Genomic DNA, 22,453 nt, shown 5'->3' with positions numbered 1-22,453 from the left:
CTGATTAATTGCCTGGCCTTGAAAAATCTCTCCCCTCTTTTAGTGTGGGAGTATCTGTAAAGCAGTCATTGCTTTATAAACTTTATTTAATAGTATGTTTGGAGTTTTTAAATATTTATTAATTTTTAAAATAATCTTAAATGTCACAAAATAAGAGGAAAGTTAAATTATGATACATTCCCATGATGCAAACTTTTCATAAAATGTTGAATTACAAATATAATAGTAACAAGTAAAATAGCAACTACATCAAAGAAGGTCACACTATATGCCAGGCAATATTATAAACATTGCATTAGAATTAAAACACCTCTATTCTAAAAGCTATTTATCATGCAAAATATATTACACACACACACACACACACACACAAACGTATGCTACTTAAAAGGAAGTGTGTCAAAATGTAAACAATAATTATTTGGGGGACAGGTGATAATTTTTTACTGTGTGGTATCCTTTATCAAATATCTGTATTTAAATTACCTACTTTTAAAGTTAGCTAAAATAGTTGTGTTCAGAATTGAATCAGTTAAATGAGATATATCAATTTCCATAGAATTTTGAGTGTTAGAAAAAGTCCACAGTCACAAATGTCATAATAGTTGAACAAGCATTGTTTAGTTTCTCATATTTTTTTGCATTATAGTAATACCCGCATCAACAACTGCCTGTGACAGCTCAGAAAAAAATAAAAAAATACAATCTCAGGAGCATCAAGAGCTTCATGTACCTACCCCACAGCTAAAATTAGCTTCCTTTTTGTCGGTAAAGATATCTAAAATTTTACATTAATATGAAATCAATTATTTGGTAATTTCCCTAGGAAAAATAACTCACATTTATTAGAAGCTAACAATTTCCAAGATGTTAGATCAGTGGTTCTTGACTGGGATGTTTTCACCCTGAGGGGATATGTGGCAATGTCTGGAGATAGTTAATGCTATGCTTAGGGAGGGGTACTACTGGCATCTACTGAGAAGAAGATAGGGATTCTTCTAAACATCATTCAACACACAGAACATCTCCCCCAAACCCAACATAGTATTATGTACCGCAAAATATCAAAAGTACAGGGATTAATCCTAAGTTAGCTTAATTTCTTGCTATGAGAAATAGTCTTTCTTGGGACAAGAATGAATGTTCTAGATTGAGGCAGGTAAAATATACTAATATGTAAAGTGGAGAGGGAAAACAAGATTCAAAAAAATTCAACCTTAGTAAAAACCCAGCTCTTCACTTCTACAAACTGGAATGTGACTTTATGTGAGTTACATAAGCCTCATTTCCATACCTGTTAAGTAGGAATCATAATTACAAAATTTTCTTAATAAGGCTATAAGCAACACACATCTATAAAAATTCTGGTATGACTGCAACTTCAGTTGGTAAGCCAGCAATAAACAATGATGATGATGATGATGATGATGACAACCACGACATTGATGACAATGGTTATAATGATTGTAGTAACGGTGATTGTTATGGGTTGAATGTTTGTGCCCCCTGAAATTTGTGTTGAAGCCCTAACCCCCGTGTGATGATATTATGAGGCTGATTTTGGAAAGCAATGGCTTTTAGACAAGGTCATGAGGAAGAAGCTTATGATTGGATTATAAGAAAAGAAAGAGACACTAGAGCCCTTTCTCTTTCCACCATGTGAAGACACAGCAAGAAGGAAGTCATCTGCATGCCAGGAAGAGAGCCCTCCCCAGACACCAATCTGCCAGCACATTCAATCCTATACTTCCTAGCCTTTAGGACTCTGACACATAAATGTCTCTTGTTTAAGCTGTCATCTCTATTTTGTCATAGCAGCCAGGGCTGACTTAGACAGGGATAGCGATGACACCAGCATTCATGGTGTCATGATGATAATTGTGATGGTGGTGCTGTTCATAATTTTACCATGCCTTAAAATCCTCTAGTCTTTTAGGCTGAAGACCATCAGAAATAGAGATGACAACCCTGCTTAGTTTTTAATTTCTCAAAAATTTGCTTTATTCTATTTGTTAACATTTTGGCTGCAGGAATATAAAGAGTATTAAGTCATTACTCAAGAGAATGATCACCAGGGACCAAGCAGAAGAACTCTGTGGATGGAGACAAGAGAGCAGAGATACATTAGAAAGGAGGGAGGTGCAACCTGAGCCCAACACTAGGTATCCGATACTTCCGCAGAGAAACCATTCTCCCAGAGAACACTGCTGAGGTAACTACAGCTGTGGTGAATGTCCTTCCAAAACAGGAATATGAAGAGACAGAAAACAGAACTTCAGTGGAGTCTTAAAGACAAACAGAATTAAAACTAAAAATGAAAGTCAAGTTATTCACACAACTTCTCAGGACATAAGATGGTCGCTGGACCCAAAACAGGCTTCATGACTTTACATAATCATTTCAAAATGTCACATATGTTAAAAAGCACTTCCATTTTCACTATCGGATGCATTACTCTTCCAATTACCTTTTGATATGAGTTCATTTTTTATTCCATGGATTCTCAGGTGAAGTTCAATGAGTTTGTCACTTAATGATTACTCTTGAAAGGATTTCAAGAAAAATTAGATTTGAGCTAACTCTACCTGTCAATCATCTATGATTCTTTTCAATATTGGCCCACTCAATTTCATTCCAACTTGAAGGCTCTTGGGATGCTTGCTCAACAGTTCCGTCTGTCCAAGTTGCTTTTGCAGTGTTTGGACACTTTCATCAACAAATGACACAGTTCTGCTTACTGCGATAAAATGAAAGTGTTTATATTGCAAACCATATTCCATGATGATCCAGCTCTACCTTCCTGAACTGCTCGTCTTGGTCTTTTCTGTTTCTCTGCTTTTTATCCTGTTTTAAAGGTCTAGCTAAAGGTTCCACCTCTATTTCTTACCTAAATTATTGTAACATACACAGACTGCTCCATCCTTCTGATTTCCCAACACTTAAACTTTCTTTGCCTTGGTTTCTTAATCTGTAAATAGGGATAGTGGTAGAATATATCTCATAGCATATAAAGTATTTTTCCATTGCCTGTCACATAGAAATAACTCGATTGTTAAGTATGATGTCACTGAGTTTATTATCCCACTGAATATTTGTTGGCTTGTTTTTCCCTCCCATTGGGTTGTAGGCCCTTTGGATAAAAAGACAGCAGCAGTGACAATGTGACAGACCGAGATTCTAAACCTAACATTGAGTAGATCCTCAATGTCCTCTCTTCTTGTTTCCTTAAGAATATTGAAAGGACAGAGAGACTTACTAATTAGCTATATGGTACTTAGCATATTATCTGGGTCACATGGGAGCTCAATATAATTATTTATTTAAAACTCATTAAGCTATCCTTTATTGAGTGGGGCTTGATGTGAAATGTGTGTTTGCATGCATTATATCATTAAATTACATTATGTAATTATATAATGCATATGAACACACATTTCACATCAAGCCACAGTCAATAATGAGAGGAAGAAAATGGTACTATGGAACAAGTGCCATTTTTACCACCATTTTACAAAGAAGGGAACCGAAGTGTAGGAAGATTTACAGCTTAAGATCACAAAGCTCAAATGGCAAAGCCAAGAGTTAAATACAGCATTGTCAAACTTTAAAGACTTGCTCTCTTAACTCCTCTGTAATTTCCCCCTTTTCTTCTCTTTACGTCAATACATTATGTATGTCAGGTGTAGAATAAGTGCTTACTGGTAATTACTATGCAAACTGTGTTTATGTATCATAATGTTGAGCAATCAAGAGAAAATATATGCTATTTTGTTATTTTTTAATATCTGAAAATTTTTGGAAACACAATTTCTATTCAGAGGTTTAATATAGTTTTCCTCAAATAGGGAATGTTTTCCCATATAAATATTTCTAGACAGTATTTATGGATCAAAACCATTTATTTAAAAATGAACATTGAGCAAACTTCAATCTTACTGGAATGAACCTTTTGAAAAAACAAAATGTTTCGAGAACCATAAGGAAAGTACTAAAAGCAATGGTTGCTTTGCTTAATGGAGCAAGTGGAAAGTGTTTGATGCTGCTCTTAATAGTAGTCAGTAAAACAGTTTCCAGTAAAACTTAAGTGAGGAAATTAATCCCATAATAACAGCATGTATGCAGATTCAGCTCAAATAATAGTGTGATCACATGGAGGAAAGTGACTTTAATTTGTGTTTTAAAATGTATTTAGTGGGTGAATCACACACTCATGTAGAGAATTATTTCATAAAAATTTTATTATTCAGCAAGGATTTTGAAAGTACAATATTAGGTAAGTCTTATGTAACCTAAAAATATCAAATAATAGTTTTGCAATTTAAATGCTACTATAATCAATCATTCAATAAATATTTATTAGGCATCCACTACTTTGTATCAGATACTTTGCTGCTAGGCTCTGAAGCTATAAAATTATAAATGGAAGTGATCTTCATCCTCAAAGAGCTCACAAACAGTGGGAGAGATCAGCAGATAAATAGGATTTTAACAACAGTATAATGTAAAAAGTTCTATGTGACATAGACTGCTGTGTATGCACAAACACCCATTTCAGTTTTCCTTCTGGGAAACGAAAATACATTTCCCAACCTCCTTTGCATTTAATTGTGGTAATGTGACTGAGTTCTTGCCAATGGAATATAGAAAGGCTTGATATTCAATACTTCAAGACTGGCCAATAGAAGCCACCCACAAGAGATATTTTCTCTCATTTCCTCACCTGCCAGATAAATGAAATGGCACAGCCACAAGAAAGAAGGAGTTTACATTCCAGAAACTCTGCTTACTCAGTTTTCTGTTGAATACTCCTACTGAATGCTTACCTGAGTAAAAAATAAATATCAGTTATCTAAAGCCAGGATATTTGGGAATCGTTGGTTATACCAGTTAGCCAACTCTAACATGCTCTTTCTACAAAGATGAGCAGGCGAGCCAAAGGCAGACAGAAGCAGGAGGAAGTACTTCTGCCAAGGTCACATTCTAAAGGTGGTAAAATTCAAACTGGATCTTTAGGGACACTTTCTTTTTACAGTGTACATGTTAAAAGTGGTTCTGCTTTGCTCTTTCTGGGTTTGAACACTCTAGAACCAAGAATTTACACCTAAAAATTGGGCAATCAGAGACACAATCTAGTGAGCTACCAACATTAACATGGAGTTGAAATCATGGCTTTCAGGATGGCAGGTCTCTTATAGCAACTGCTTATGTGAGACAATTAGAGTAGGTCACTGACTATACATTGTGCTTTCTGGTACCTAAGAAAAGAGACCCTCTGTATTCACACTATGTACTATAGTACTATATACTATGAATATGTATACATTAACATGATTCTATAATTGATACGGTTTGGCTGTGTCTTCGATCAAATCTCATCTTGAATTGTAACTCCCATAATCCCTATATGTCATGGGAGGGACCCAGTAATAGGTAACTGAATCATGGGGGCAGTTTTTTCCATGCTGTTCTCATGTTAGTGAATAAGATCTGATGGATTTATAAAGGCCAGTTGCCTTGCACATGCTCTCTTGCCTGCCACCATGTAAGACATGCCTTTGCTCTTCTTCCCTTTCCACCATGATTGTGAGGTCTCCCTAGCCATGTGGAACTGTGAGTCCATTAAACTTCTTTTTCTTCATAAATTACCCAGTCTTTGGTACTTTTTCATAGCAGTATGAAAATGGACTAGTAAAATAATTTTATGGTCTTTGTCACTATTTAGGAAACTCTTGTCAAGGAAGGTAATAATTGCAAATAAATTTATTGTTCATTCTATGATACTTCCTGTAAGACCCATTAACTGCACTTAGAAAGCTGAAATGACAGTTTACGTTCTAGGATTTTTTACCCCTCATCTCACTTTGCTGTCCATCAATCCTAAGGGCTATGTCATTGTCCTTAACCAGTGCTCAATCCATTTAAAAGCTCACCTTCAAAATCTCAACAAATTTTCTAATGGCATCCCCTACCCTCTCTAAGAAGATACTAAAACTCTGTCAAGACAGGAGATAGTGTCCTTCCTTATTGCAGTAAGCAATAAACTCAACTTTAGCTTATTAACAGGTTGTTTGGATAATGGGTTAATTTTCTAAGGTTGACGTAACAAATTACCACCAACTGTATGGCTTAAGAGAACAGAAATTACCATGAATTGTGTGGCTTAAGAAAAACAATTCTGGAGCCAAGAAGTCCAAAATCAACGTTTTGGAAAGGCTGTACTATCTCTGAAGAGTGTAGAATAACCTTCTTTGCCTTTTCCTAGCTGGTTATTACCAACAGTCTTTGGCATGCCTTGGCTTGTACTGGGAACTCCAAACTCTGCCTCTGTCGTAATGTGAAATCTTAATTCTGTGTGTGTCTGTGCCCAATTGCCTTCTTCTTCTAACAACACCCAACTTGGATTAGGGCCCATCCTAATCTAGTATGACCTCATTTTAACTTGATTATAGCTACAAAGACCCTACTTCCAAATAACTTTAAATTCACAAGTTCCAATGGACATAGATTTGGTGGGAACACTATTTAACCCAATACAGATAATATTTTGGAATGCCAGAATTTGAATTCCTTTACTTTACATTAGAGAGACTAAAGCATATTTTACTGTGACAGAACTTCTTGTTTTTAAATTAAACTTAAATATCAGATACAACTGGAGAGAAATACTGGTACTTAAATTTGCATTAAACTATAAAAGACTGGTATTAGTCTTTCCAGGAAGCAGGTTTTGCAAAAGAGGTGCAGAGAGCAAAAAGAAATAGTGAATTTAAAGGAATTCTGGGACTATTACATACACACACACACACACACACATACACACACACTCATGCATGCACACACAGTGCCCCACAAATTTGGGCAAGAATACTAACTCTAAGAAAAAGCTCTATGCTTTTTTGGCCTATTTTAATGACTGAATTCCTCTTAAAGGATTAGTCATTTGGGATCAGGGCAATTTGTCCTCAGAAAAGTCTAGCCTTTACATATAAATATTTTGGAAAGAGGTGACACCTTAAGGTATTAGGCATTTACATTTTAGTGTAATTCTTTAACAGATAACCAGTTATCAGAACTACAAAATAAAAAGTTACAAGAGGGCTAACAACATAGCCACCCCTAGCTTCTTAGCTAGGAAGAAGCTAGCTACGAAGCTTCTTAGCCTGTATCCATGTTGTTGAGGGAGGAACCCTCAACAACATGGATACCGGCAGTTATTCTTTAGAATTATAGTACCATAAGGCTAATCAATAATTTATCAACACTTTTTATATTTGTCTAACCAACTGTAGGAATGATAATTAACTTTGCCTAGTGTTATCTTTACTTATTAAAATATTTCTGTTTTTCCAGGACTTTGCCATGAGAATAGTTGCCTACTAAACTTCTGAAATCTGTTTATGCTTCAGGTGCCTAACAAATCCACCTGTGAAGCCCACAAGACCCACATTGATTGAACCTCGAAGCTCTGTCAGATAATTCTGCAAATCGAGGAAATAGAACTTTTACCAGTTCCTAGATAAACACATTTATTCATTCCCCAACACAAAATTTCTGCTTTAATATCTTAGGTGAAATTTGCTAATGACTAATAGAAGCTTTATAACAATTAATTTCTATTTTATCTGAAACCAGCCACTGTCCTCTTTTAAAATCTAAAACATGTTAATTTCCCCAAGATTTTTAAAAGTCTGCTATCTAAAAGTTATCAAAGTTTTGTGAGTTTTTCTAAAAGTACATATGCAGAGTTTTATATATGTTAAATGTAATTGTCTTTGTATTACATATTTTATATGTCTGGGCTTATATTTGAAATTATTTTACATGACTACAAAGGGAATTACACCTATTGGGGGTTTCAGGTGCCTGTTATATTTATTTCAACATCTGCCAATTAAAAATAAGTTCTCTTTTGTAAAATTTTCTAATAGTAAGTGAACACATTCATATTTTTATATCTTTATTGATATAATTTATGCAATCAATATGTATGAACATGATTTATAATGCCAAAAGAGATAAAAAATTATCTATTTCAACTAACCAATTAGTTAAACGTGAGTTTCACAAGCAGACCACTTGAATTCAAATCACAAACTAACTTTGTTACTTTGGATAAGGTTCTTAACTTCTCTGTGCCTCAGATTGAGGATTTACTGAATCAGTCTGTGCAAACTGCTAAAAGCAGTGACTGTATATAATAAGTGCTCACTAAATGGTATTGATGGTATTGTTTACATTATTATTCTCTGAGGAACCAAAAAAAAAATCACTGAAGTGTTCCTGTTCTCAAGGTATTTGAAGCTTGGTGGTGAAAGGCAGAACAAAAGGTAACTAATCAGGCAGGGCACTGTGGCTCATGCCTGTAATCCCAGCACTTTGGGAAGTGGAGGTGGGCAGGTCACTTGAGGCCAGGAGTTTGAGACCAGACCGGTCAACATGGTAAGTCCCTGTCTGTATTAATTTGTTGTCACACTGCTCTGAAGAACTCTCTGAGACTGTGTAATTTATAAAGAAAAGAGGTTTAATTGACTCAGTTCCACATGGCTGGAGAGTCTCAGAAAACTTACAGTCATGGTCAAAGGTAAAGGGGAAGCAAGGCACATCTTCCCGTGGTGGAGCAGGAAAGAGAATGGGGGGATCTGCCACATACTTTTAAACCATTGGCTCTCATGAGTACTCACTATCACAAGAAAAGCTTGGGGGAGACTGCCCCCACAATCATCCCCCACCAGGTCCCTCCCACAACATGTGGGGATTACAATTTGACATGAGATTTGGGTGGAGACAAAAAGGCAAACTGTATCACCATCTCTACTAAAAATACAAAAATTATCCAGGTATGGTGGCACATACCTGTAATCTCAGCTGCTCAGGAGGTTGAGGCATGAGAATAGCTTGAACATAAAGAGGCAGAGGCTTTAGTGAGTCAAGATTGTACCACAGCATTCCAGCCTGAGGACCTGAGCAAGACTCTGTTTAAAAAAAAAAAAGTAACCAATCAGTAATACAAGGTCTGTTGAGCTGCTAGTCAAAGGAGGCTAGAAGACTGAAGTAATTAAGGCTTCCTTGTGAACTTCTGACTGGATGTAGAAAGATGAGTAGGTATAGCTACCTTGAAAGAAGAGTAGGTATAGCTTAGAGTATAGGAGAATGGCAAGGAATCAAGACCTGTGTGTAGCCTAGATGACAGCATGGAGGTGAGAATGGACACTGCATTCGTCAGATGGGGAGACATGATTTTCTGTGACAGATGCTTCCTATTAAACAGAGTCAAGGTTTAAAGTAGATGTAGCCTATTACAGAAGGCCCCTGGAAACCAAGCTAAGGTGTTTTGTTCTTGTTCACCTAATATTATTACATGAAGACACATGTAATAATATTAGGCTTGAAACAAAGCCAAGACTGCTATTAGATAGCAGACCCCTATGTGAAATAGTAATGTCATTAAATTATATTTCTATCCAAAATAATTTTTCAGAGTTGAATTCGGCCACAGTACTAAAAAGTTATATTCGTAATGTATAAAGATTTTGTCATTCATTCATTCCTCTGTTGTTTTGTTTCCTCTAAATGCATTAATGCTCTAGAATAAGTACTGTAGGTGATAGATATATTATCTATACAAGATTACAAGAAAATGAGTAAAACTGGGATGTGTTCTCAAGAATCCCAAAGTCCAATGAGAGTAATTAAACTGACTTTAATTATTATTCAATATAGAGACTGAGCAGTGCCATAAAAGACACATTGGTAACATACAATAGGAATTCAGAAGTGGGAGAGGAACCATCTGCCTGGGAAGATCGGGAAAGAGGATGAGTGACACTTAGACTTAGCTTTGAAAGATATTTGAAAATAGTGGCTGAGGAATTCCAAGGTGAGAGGCCATGAATGGATATAGGAAACTGCCACCCAACAGTTCAGCAAATCTTTCCAGAACACATAAGGGAATGCAACACTTCCTTAGCAAGTTAAATATGGATATGAAAAAAGGGAATCTAGGACCAAGTAAGTTCAGCAAAGCTTCGGTTAAACAAAATGGATGCATTATTAAAAGACATCTTAAATATTTTAATATGCTAATTTGAACAAATTTAAGCCATTCATAAATTTATTTTACTGTGGAATCCACCTCCTTCTCAGCATATTTAAAAAGATTAATATTCAATGAAGATACATTGTAAAGTGCTTGGTTAGAGCATAGAACAGAGACTGCTTAGAGGGATCTGATGACAGAGGACTTAGAGAGCCAAGCTAATGAATTCTGGCCTTTATTCGGCAGATTTCAGAAAATCATATCAGGAAGGGAAGCCAATGTTTGCCTCTGTAAATTGATTCATTATAGTGTGTATTCAAAATACAGCATTGGTCAATTGGGAGCCATTCTTATTATAAAGCTTACTAGCCAGAGGAAAATTGAAAGGAATTTGCCAATATGCCCATTGTAATATTCAAATGATCATAAGCCAACATTTTAAATGTGGGTGGGATAACAGCATGTTTCAGAGAGTATAAACAGAAGGATAAGCCTGGAGACCTTACTGAACAGAATGTTTTTATAGCTCTATGTCACAAGTTATTTTATTTCTACATTTATGTCATGTTGACCTAACAAATAAATATGATAATATAGTGAACGGAAAAGAATTTTTAGTTCTGTGGCTAAAATGTGTTCTATAGAAATCCAACTTATTGGTGCATATCTGCGTTTATTATGATTTTATCACTGAGTTGTCTAGGAAAGTAGAACAAATGGATTTTAGTCTTTGATATTCCTACCAAGCTACAAGGAATTATCAAGCCTGAAAGCCAAAGCCAATCATATCAGACTTGAAGGATGCTTTAAGACAAGGGACCAAATATTTGCAAAGAGGCTTCAGCTCCTTAAAACAAAGATGCAACATGCTTAGCTCACATTTCAAAAAACGTAGAAAATTAAATTGATTTACAGAGAAATTTTCTCCCCAGGAGAATCTATTTACGCAGCATCTACTTTCATTACTCTTATACTCCATGAGTCATCAGGAAGTAACACAAAGTCACTCAAGAACACAGAGTCCTCCTGGGATTTTGAGACAAATGGATTTGAAACAGCACAGTTGATCCTACCCAGAGGAAGATATATACAGGAATTCAGCATAAGGAGAGTTTGATCAGTGCAATTAAATGTAAGCATTGCACCTGTGGAATCTGGAACACAATGTAGCACTGTGAGTTATGAGGCCAGAGTGGGTGGATTCATAATTCATAGCCTTACTATCTTGCATCTTTGCCATGTGGGTAAATGTTACTACCATTTTAATGATAATTGAAAATCTACAAAGGAAACATATTTTTCAAGTTTCTACAAATTTATTGAGTGCCTACTATGTGTCAACTACTGTGAGAATGACTGGCAGTTCAAAGGTGAATGGGAATCATTCTGGGTCCCTTAAAAGACAACTAAAAGTGCGTGTGATAAGTAGTAAGCTAGGAGCAAGCACAAGGGCCTGGATGAGCATATGGGAATTAGACCACACCTTCAGTATTGGGAAGAGATGAAGTAATGCTAAGCAAGTTATGAAGGACTGGACAGATTTGGCTAGGCATAGTTGGGAGCTGACTTAAGAGGTAGAAAAGCCAGGATCCTGACCCAGATAAAGGTATGACTGATTTTAATTTGGATAATATAATGTTCTATAAGGCCAAACACTTATGTAAAGCTTATGCAGAACTCAGAAAAAGTTCTGCTGGTAATGTTAGAAAATATGGAATCTATCCTGAGAAATATGAAAGATACTAAACTGTTTATAGACAATATAAAGAAAATATACATGGAGGTAATAATCATTTATCTGTTTGGGGCCAACTGGTGTCTATTTCTCCTTTCTACCTGCACTTGCATTTCTTGTTGGGAATACCTTCTTACCTCATCTCAATCTTAGTGAGATTATAATTCCAGCACTTTGTCTTCAAAAACTGAAAGTCTTTGGGGGCTCCAATGACCACATACTTTTATTATTTTATGGATATCACTCTAAACAAAAGAAACACTTAAGATCCCAATCGCAGGAGAAAAAAAAACAAAACACATTTTCACTTTTTTTCCATTTCTAGCACATAGCCAAATTTATTGAGAAACTCTACCAGTTTTGTTTAGAATTCCCTTCTATCTTTAAACTTCTGTGTATCTTTCCAATTCCTTTTACTGTATCAATTTTTGCTTTAGGTAACCAGAGATGGTTTCTCTTGCTTGCAACTGGAAAGCTCTAACTAATATAAGCAATTAACTTAACCTCTGTTGGAAGAATGACTTGAAGAAATACAAAAGTGAAGGCATGAAAACCAGTTAAAAGCAACCTGTAGGAATCTAGTACAAGAGATAACAGAGTACTAAAATAATGTAGGGGCTAGAGGGTTTGAATGAAATGGATGCAAATAAAATTTAAAATTAAGGGGTAGTATTGTTGACAGGACTTTGTAATTAATTAAATGTGAAAAGTGATGAAGAAAGAAGGCTGATTTCACCCAGGTTCCTGGCCTGCACAAACAGATAAGTGATACTACCATCCACTGAGACAGAAAACACAAAAAGTGGTACACAGTTAAGGATGAAGATGAGGAGTTTCTGTTTAGACATATCCAGTGAGGCATGCATGTTGAAATAGCCCATCAATTATTAACTATTCTAGCACACAGGGAGGTTTTAGCAGGACATAGAAATATGGGCATTATACAAAGTTAAGAAAAAATTAAAGTATCCTTGTTAGCATAGTGGTGAGATAAAAATAAATAAATAAAAAGAATTAAAGTAAGTGAAGCAGATGCATCACAAACCTAGTTCATAAAGTGAAGCTAATACAGTTAAGGATGAATAGAATCTGGGTTTAAGGAAAAAGCAAAGAAATAAATTCCACAAAGGAAAGCTAAGAAAAAAAAACCCATAAAGATAGACAGGAAAAAAAAGAAAGTTGATCATGGACATCAAGTAACAAGAGAGGCAAATGGTCAAGAGAGATTTAGATTTATTGATTTTAATAAGAGACTATTAGTGACTCTATCACTTAGCTATTCAGATACAAATGCAACATGACAAACAACCCTCAAAATCAGTTACTTAAAACAATAATCATTGAGTCTCACTGATTTGCAGGTTTCTTCAAGATCACCTGATCTAGTCTGGACTCAGCTGGGCACTTTCAGATCCTCTATGATGTCTTACTCTCTCCTTGGGAACATCAGACTAGCCCAGAAACATTCTTTTAATGTCAATGTCAGGGTCATTGGGATGGATATATCAAATCACATAAGCATGTTCAAGCATTTTGTCTTATTACACGCAGTAAGATTCCATTACCCGAAGCAAGTACCATGGCTGCACCCACAGTCAAAAGGGAAATATATCTGTCTTATTAATAATGGAAAACAAAATCACAGATCAAAAACATGGACACAGAGAGAAGTAAGCATGAGGGCCAATAATGCAGTCTCCCAATCTACCTTCCTAGCTACAATTATTCATCCCTTTCACATGAAAAATATGCTAAACCCTGTCTCAGGAATCCCACAGTTTTCATCCAATCATGCATTAAACTCTACCTGGGTAATATGATGTTATTTGTCAGGTTTAAATGTGCATCACTTGATCTGAAGACATTATATAAAAAGATAAATTATCTGCCCCATTCAAACTGACAATGTTGCAACAGGGCAATCAATAATGAGCAATAAATACTTTTATTCAAAAATAGGAGAAATTAAATAGCAGCCAGTAGACTACTGCAATTCTAAAGTCACACTGCAAAAATATAATCTGGTTCTCCCATTTCTTTACTAGGCATTAATTCTACTCTCAGGGCATGGCTCCCCTGTACTTTGTTCTCCTTTTCATCTCACTTCTTTGGCTATGTGCAAGGAGGGCATTGAAATATATGTTATCTCTGATGGGTGAGCAATTACCTGTTTGAAGGAAGTTGGGGGCCCAGTAATCATTTTATATTTGAATGGTCTTAATATCTTTTAGTCTGGAATAGTAGTTGATACAGTTTGCATATTTGTCCCTGCCCAAATCTCATGTTCAATTGTAATCTCCAACGCAAGAGATGGGACCTGGAGGAAGATGTTTGGGTCATGAGGGTGAATCCCTCATGGCTTGATGCTGTCTTCACTATAGTGAGTGCGTTCTCATAAGATTTGGTCATTTAAAACTGTGTGGCACCTCCCCCACTCCACTCGCTCACTCTTGTTCTCATTCTTTCAGTGTGATGTGCTTGCTCCCCCTTTGCCTTCTGCCATGCTTGCAAGCTTCCTGACATTTCCCCAGAAGTATGTGCCCCTATACTTCTTGTACAGCCTGCAGAACTATGAGCCAATTAAATCTCTTTAATTATAAATTATCCAGTCTCAGGTACCTCTTTTGGCAGGGCAAGAACAGCATAATACAGAAAACTGGGCTGGATACAGTGGCTCATGTCTGTAATCTGAGCCAAGGCAGGTAGATTACTTGAGCTGAGGAGTTTGAAACCAGCCTAAGCAACATAGCAAAACTTCAACTTAAAGAAAAAAAAAGTCAAAAATTAACAGAATGTATTGGTGTGTGCCTGTGGTCCCAACTACTCAGGAGGTTGAGGTGGGAGGATCACTGGAGCCTGGGTCAAGGCTGCAGTGAGCTATAATTGAGCCACTACACTCCAGCCTGAGTGACAGAGCCAGATACTGTCTGAAACAAAAAAATAAAGAAAGAAAGAAAAGAAAATTGGTACCAAGGAGTGGGGAGTGGGACTTTACTATAAAGATATTTGATGATTTTGAAGTAGAAAAAGTTCCTGAACAGCAAAGTGTTCAAGAAGTGGTCTGGCTGCTTCAAAGAACTGGGTAATTGGCAGAGGTCAGAAGAGTTTGGAGGACTCAGAAGACGACATGAAGATGAGGGAAAGTTTGGAACTTCTTAGAGACTGGTTAAATTGTTGTGTCCAAAATGCTGATAGTGATATGGACAATGAAGTTCAGATAGCCAAGGTCTCAGATTGAAATGAGGAACTTACTAAAAACTGGAGTAAAGATCACATGTGTTATCCCTTAGCAAAGAGCTTGGCTGCATTCTGTTTATGCCCTAGGGATCTGTGGAAGTTTGAACTCAAGAGTGATCATTGGTGGTAACTGGTGGAAGAAATTTTAAACAGCAAAGTGTTCAAGAAGTGGTCTGTTTGCTTCTAACAACCTATGCTCAGATATGGGAGTAAAGGAATGACTTGCAGTTGGAAGCTATATTTAGAAGAGAAGCAGAGGGTAAAAGTTTGAAAATTTTGCAGCATGGCAGAGAAAGAAAAAGCATTTTCAGGAGAGAAATTCAAGCAGGCTGTGGAGCAATAACTTGCTAGAGATATTTGTATAACTAAAGGGGAAAAGGCCTTGAAGCCATTTCATAGACCTTTGAGGCAGCCCCTCCCATCATAGGCCTAGAGGTGAAAGAGAGAAGAATGGTTTCATGACCAGACCCAGGGCCCTGCTGTCCTGCACAAAATGCTCCCCACATTCTAGCAGCTGCAGCTTCAGCCTTGGCTGAAAGGGGGCCCAAGTACAGTGCAGACTGCTGCTCCAGGAGCAAGCTGCTGTAAGCTTCCTTGGCTTCCATATAGTGTTGAGCCTGCTGGAGTGAGCCTGCAGAGTGAGTGAGTTTTGGCAACCTCCACCTAGATTTCAGAGGATGTATGAAAAAGCCTGTGTGCCCAGCCAAAAGCCTGCTGCAGGGGCAGAGCTCCACAGAGAATCTCTACTAGGGAAGTGCCATGGGGAAATGTACAGTTGGAGCCCCCACACAGAGTCCCCAGTGGTCATTGCCTAGTGAAGCTGTGAGAAGGGGACCACGATCCTCCAGATCCCAGAATGGTAAATAAGCTGTCACCTTGCACCCTGTGCCTGGAAAAGCCACAGGCACCCAACAAGCTGTGAGAGCAGCCTGGGGGGCTGTACCCTACAGAGTCATGGGGTTAGAGCTGCCCAAGGCCTTCGTAGTCCACCCTTACAGCAGTATGCCCTAGATGTGGGACATGGAGTCATAAAAGAATATTTCAGAACAATGAGATTTAATGACTTCCCAAAATCCAATGCTGGATTTTGAACTTGAATGGAGCCTGTACGCCCTTTCTTTTGGCCAATTTCTTCCTGTCCTGTTTAAATGGAAATGTTTACCCAATGCCTAAAGCCCCATTGTGTCTTGGAAGTAACTAACTTGCGTAATATGTTACAGGATCACAGGTGGAAGAGATGTGCATTATCTTAGATGAGACTTTGGACGTTTGAGTTAATGCTGGAATGAGTTAAGACTTTGGAGGATTATTAGAATGATGTGGTTGTATTTTGCAATATGAGAAAGACATGAGATTTGAGAGGAGCCAGAGGTTAAATCATGTAGTTTGGGTATTTGTCCCCACCCCAATATCATGTTGAACTGTAAACCCATGCTAGAGATGAGGTCTGGTGGCAGGTGTTTGGCTCATGAGAGTTAATCCCTAATGGCTTGGTGCTGCCCTCTCAATAGTGAATGAGTTTGAGATCTGGTCATTATAATAGAGTGTGTGGCATACCAACCCACCTTGCCCCACAGCCAATCTCTCTCTCTTGCTTCTGTTCTTGCCATGTGATGTACCTACTCTCCCGCCATGATTGGAAGCTTCCTGAGGCTTCCTCGGAAGCAGATGCCACTATGCTTCTTATATAGCCTGTAGAATCATGAGCCAATTAAATCGCTTTTCTAATAAATTACCTAGTTTCAGATATTTCTTTATAGCAGGGCAAGAACAGGCTTGATACAGTAGCAAATATGGTAATCGAATTGTCTAAAACATTTAGTGGGTTTTTTTTTTATTAGACAGCTCTTATCAGAGCTATCCAATAAAATTTTCTAGAATAATGGAAATCTCCTTTATTTGTAATGTCTAATAAGAGAGCTACCAGTCACATGTGGCTACTAAGTACTTGAAATATAATTAGTATGAGTAATGAACTAAATTTCAAATTTTAATTGATTTTAACTTAAACAACTATGTGGGCTAGTGACTACCTTGTAGGATAATACAGCTAAGTCTTAATTACAGTATTTTGGGCATATTAGGCTGCTGTATAATCATAATATCTACTAGATATCACTGTAAATCTTTCAGAAGTCTTACCCAGAGAACCTACAGCCGTACCGTATTGTTGGTCCATATTCTGAGACCATGTATACATCAGCTGTTTCCTAGATTTGATCTACAGCCCCAATGTCTATCAGAATTGAAGTTTCATTTGTTATCTGGAAGGGGAACAGATTTCCAACACAACAGATTATAGACTTTGCATTCTCACCAAATTTTACTCTCATCTGATTAGTATTTGTCTAAGCTCATCTCTTTCTTAACATAGTATATCAAACACAGGTAAAAGAAATAAGAGTACACCTCAACATTTTGCTTAGGGTTTACTGAGCCAGGTCGTTTAATACATTTACTATCTTCCCAGTTACTGTAACAGACAATATTCCTAATTTCATCACTATTTTATGTGGATTGCCATTTATCCAACCTCCTCTAATTGTACCCTGATGATGAGGGAACACCTTGGCTCACTTTTTTTTTTTTTTTTTTTTGAGATGGAGTCTCTTGCTCTTGTCACCCAGGCTGTAGTGCAGTGGCATGATCTTGGCACACAGCAACCTCCGTCTCTTGGGTTAAAGCAATTCTCCTGCCTCAGCCTCCTGAGTAACTGGGATTACAGGCCCCTGTGACCACACCAGGCTAATTTATTTATATATATATATATATTTTTTTTTTTTTGAGACAGAGTTTCGCTCTTGTTACCCAGGCTGGAGTGCAATGGCGCAATCTCGGCTCACCGCAACCTCTGCCTCCTGGGTTCAGGTAGTTCTCCTGCCTCAGCCTCCCGAGTAGCTGGGATTACAGGCACGCGCCAGCATGCCCAGCTAATTTTTTGTATCTTTCGTAGAGATGGGGTTTCACCATGTTGACCTGGATGGTCTCGATCTCTTAACCTCGTGATCCACCTGCCTCAGCCTCCCAAGTGCTGGGACTACAGGCTTGAGCCACCATGCCCAGCCCTAATTTTTATATTTTCAGTAGAGACAGCATTTCACCATGTTGGCCAGGCTGGTTTCAAACTCCTGACCTCAGGTGATCCACCCGTTTTGGCCTCCCCAAGTGCTGAGATTACAGGCATGAGCCACCGCGCCCAGCCCACTCGCTAGTCCTAACACTGCATAGTTCTCAAACTCCATGCCACAAATTGTAAGTATTTAATACAGCAGCATTTCACTTTCAGGTGTCAACTTTTGTATCAGTCAGCTACTTTATTTTTAGGAAATGTAGCTTTGCAACACTTGATTAGGCCAGATTCAGTGGGGATGGTTCCAACCTGCACTATACATCTTTCATCTTTCTCCTGGGACCAGCAGACTATCCCAGAAATGTCATTCCCATGAAAAAAATCAGGGGTATGAGAAGGCAAGTTCAGTCACACATAAGTTTTTAAGATTTTTTTTTAATGTCATGCCTGCTAATATCACATCAACAAAAGTAACCCACATGGCCAAAGTCAAAAGGCAGGAAAATGGTGGCAGGAACCGCAGAGTTATATAGTACAGAGCATAGCTGTAGGATGACTGAAGCATTAGGACTGTTAGTGCAATCCGGCATAGTTTCTGTGGTAAGAGAACTCAGTTGACTAGTGATTAATGGAGCCAGATCACAAAAGATAAAGAGTAAATAGGAGAAAATCAAAAGTAAGAAATCTAAATGACATATGTTATAAAATCATAGGTTACTAGAGTTACAAGGAACCATGCAGGCCATTCAGTAAAACTGTCACCTTGAAGCTTGATTTTTTTTCCCTGCAAAACATTCAGCAAGTACTCTTCCTGTTACTTCTTGGGTATCTTGACAAAAAACTGACCACCATTCCTTCTTATTACTCTATATTCTGAGAAATCTATATTCTTCATATATTTCTTGAAACTATGAAACAAGTCAGGGGTAATGAAATAATTCTACTGACATGTGTCTGTCACTACTTACTATTTGTTCTGCTCTTTATGACAGTGAAGAATAAGACCATTCCTTCATTTGTCAAATAGCATTCTGAATTACTGAAGTCAGCCATGATGCCTATTGTCAAAATAGCCCATCTTATTTTTTTTTTTTTTTTTTTTTTTTTTTTTTTGAGACGGAGTTTCACTCTTGTTTCCCAGGCTGGAGTGCAATGGTGCAATCTTGGCTCACCGCAACCTCCGCCTCCTGGGTTCAGGCAATTCTCCTGCCTCAGCCTCCTGAGTAGCTGGGATTACAGGCACGCACCACCGTATTTTTTTTTTTGTATTTTTAGTAGAGACGGAGTTTCACCATGTTGACCAGGATGGTCTCGATCTCTTGACCTCGTGATCCACCCACCTCAGCCTCCCAAAGTGCTGCGATTACAGGCGTGAGCCACCATGCCCGGCCCAAAATAGCCCATCTTAAACCTACTTCTACCTAGTTCCATGTCAAGGGTTTCCTATAAAATTGGGTCTGCTTATCTATCTGATTTGGACTTGGAGTATTAACAAAGTTAGTATTACAGCAGAAATCATTATCTAGTTTTATTAAAACTTTCACTTCTTATTAGAATTTACTAGTACAGTATTTTAATGATTGGCACATTAGCAAGATGACAGTTCATGAGGGACTTGATGAAGGTTGGTTAATCTAGTTTTGAAGTTAAATTGTGAGTGTTACATAAATGAATAATTGTACAAAGGAATATTCTGAGTCTTCTTTGAAATCGAATGCTCCTAAAACACATGCAATTATCTTTTTTCCAATTTTGAACACAATAAAATGATAAAAGTATGCTCATAAAATTGACAGGGGACATCAATTTGAGTAGAGCTGCCTGTAACTCAGAATAACGGAAAATATTTCAAATTAACATTTGATTAATTTAAAAAATAGTCTATCCGAGAAAGGACAAAATTTACTGGGGATAATTGTTAGCTTTTGCACTAAAGAGTTTTGAAAGAAAAGTCAGAAAGTCTAATTAGACACATTCACAGCATAAAAGCTGGAAATATCAAAGTGGCTTGCAAGCTGGGGGCGTAATAATATGGTTTGGTTGCTTATTATTAATTAGTTACAATGGATAATTAATGAAAAGGAGTAATAATATTGATGAAATAAATACAAGAGAGGAGCTGCAAGTGATAGGGTGGACTTATAGACTAGCAGAGATTAGAGATGAAGTTAGTAGGCAATACCATTACAATGGAGCTGCTATTTAATGTTGATGCTTGCTTTAATTTATATTATGGCTGCCTATTACACAGAATGGGGAGGGTTTTTAGAACTGGACTCTACTCTCTACTTTTTTATGATTTTTCTAAACATAGCCATTTATATAAAAGAGATGAAAACCAGATCCATACTTTTTAATGTTATTAAAGGAAAAAAAATCACTCAAGACTGCTTACCCAAAGCAGGGCTCTCTTCAGATTCCCATTAGTGTCTGCATGGGATTCAGCCAATGGAATATTTAATATTAATTTTATTTCTTAAGAGGGCTATGGATTTTGTAATAAGAAAATAGTACAAGTGTGAAATGCTGGCCTCATTTGATACTTTTCCTGAAAGAAGGTATTTAGTGCCAGTAAATGGTTGACACGAGCTGCTTTGATTTCTGAAAAACAAGAGAGATGCCCTAACCCAGTTTCTTCATATTCTGGATGTTGCTTCATCTTATGTCAAATCCAACTGAGGCCTTATTATTAACATTTATCACGTTTTGGTTTCATTTATTTATGCTAATTTATTCAAAGGCCTCTTGCTCATCATCTTTTCAAAACGGATTATTCCCTATGCACTGACAGGGGTGGAAAAACAAAGGCAGAAAATGCCAGTTATCACATACATCTCCGGCCACACGAAGTGGTAAAGAGGGATAGGCATGGCCCAGAGAAGCACAGCACAGTGAATCTTTGTCAGGAACACATTTCGCATTTCATGGGGTTATGATTCTCTAGCAACCCTAAGGATCCCTGGCAGTTAATCTGGGGTAATTTTGCCAGGAATGTAAATTTGAATCATGGATTTTGCAAAGTTGGTGAGAAAAAAGTCATCATTTACCATTAGATCCACCAAGCCACTACCCAACATATACTTCAGAGTATAATGAAGCAAAGTAATGCATATTTGTGTATTTATAAATATTGATAGACATATCAGGATTTATTACATTTATCTAATATTTATTAAGTGCCTATAATGATCATTGGTGTGTTAGTCACTCCAGTCCTTAGATTTCCTTTCTATAAAATAGGATTTAAAAGACCCACTTTTTTGTTTGTTTATTTGAGGATCAGGGAATGTTTTAAAGGCCTGGTACACTGCCTGACACCTAGTAGATATTCAGTTAGTAAATTATGACAATATTAATGGCAGTATTAGAATTTTATCTCCTTGTGAGAAATCAGAGAGAGAGAGAGAGAATCTGTGTGTGTGTCTGTCTGTGTGTGTGTGTGTGTGTGTGTGTGTGTACTAAGATTGCAGTTTTTGAATTAGAGTTCAGAAATAGTAGAATTCTCTAAGCCAATTTAATTTGATTGAAATCTTTTATTTGCCATTTCCTAAATTAGTGATGTGAGCAAATTCTATTTTTCCAGGCATTAGTTTTCTCATGATTAAATAGATCATTATGAGCACCTGCATCACTGAGTTGCTATGTAGATGAAATAAACTGCTTTTTAAATTTCAATATTTAGAATAATGCTTAGCATCTTGTAAGCATTCTGCAGATGTTAACCATTGTTATAAATAATAGATTGCCAAAGGTCATGTCAGTTTTGCACATGATAGTAAACCTATTTTAGTTGCTTTGCTAGGTAGCCTGAACAGAAACAAGAATGAAAAAAAAAAAAAAGGACTGGAAAAACTAGGCAAGAGATGATGCTAGAATGAATGCACTAAGGGTAAAAACAGTGAAGTGGTAAGAATTGGTCAGAGTCAGGGCATATTTTCAAGGCAGCCACAAATAAATTGTTGGCACTTTGGTTACAGGGTTTTAGAGAAAGAGCAGCAGTGTGGATCATTCCAAGTAGACGGAATAATTATTAATTATATGGGAAGAACTATGGAAATACACTGAAAGTCTAGGTTTGGGAATGTTACAATTGACATGTATTTTGAATTTCACCATGGAGAAAATGAACTGACAATGAGATATATGAGTCTGGAGGTGAAGGGAGAGGTTTGGAGTACAAACATAAACTGTGAAATCATCCTCATGCGGATGCTATTAAAAATTATGAGACTGAACGATACTACCAAGGAAGAAAGCTCAGATATAAAAGAGAAGGGGTTCAAAGATTTATCCCAAAGGATTCTGCAATAAGGAGTAAGGTAGATGAGTAGGAAACATAAGAGAGGGGTTAGTGGGATGGGACAAAAAAAAAAGT

Source organism: Callithrix jacchus, chromosome 10, assembly GCF_049354715.1.
Source record: "Callithrix jacchus isolate 240 chromosome 10, calJac240_pri, whole genome shotgun sequence".
NCBI lineage: Eukaryota > Metazoa > Chordata > Mammalia > Primates > Cebidae > Callithrix > Callithrix jacchus.
This window is presented reverse-complemented; position numbering follows the sequence as displayed.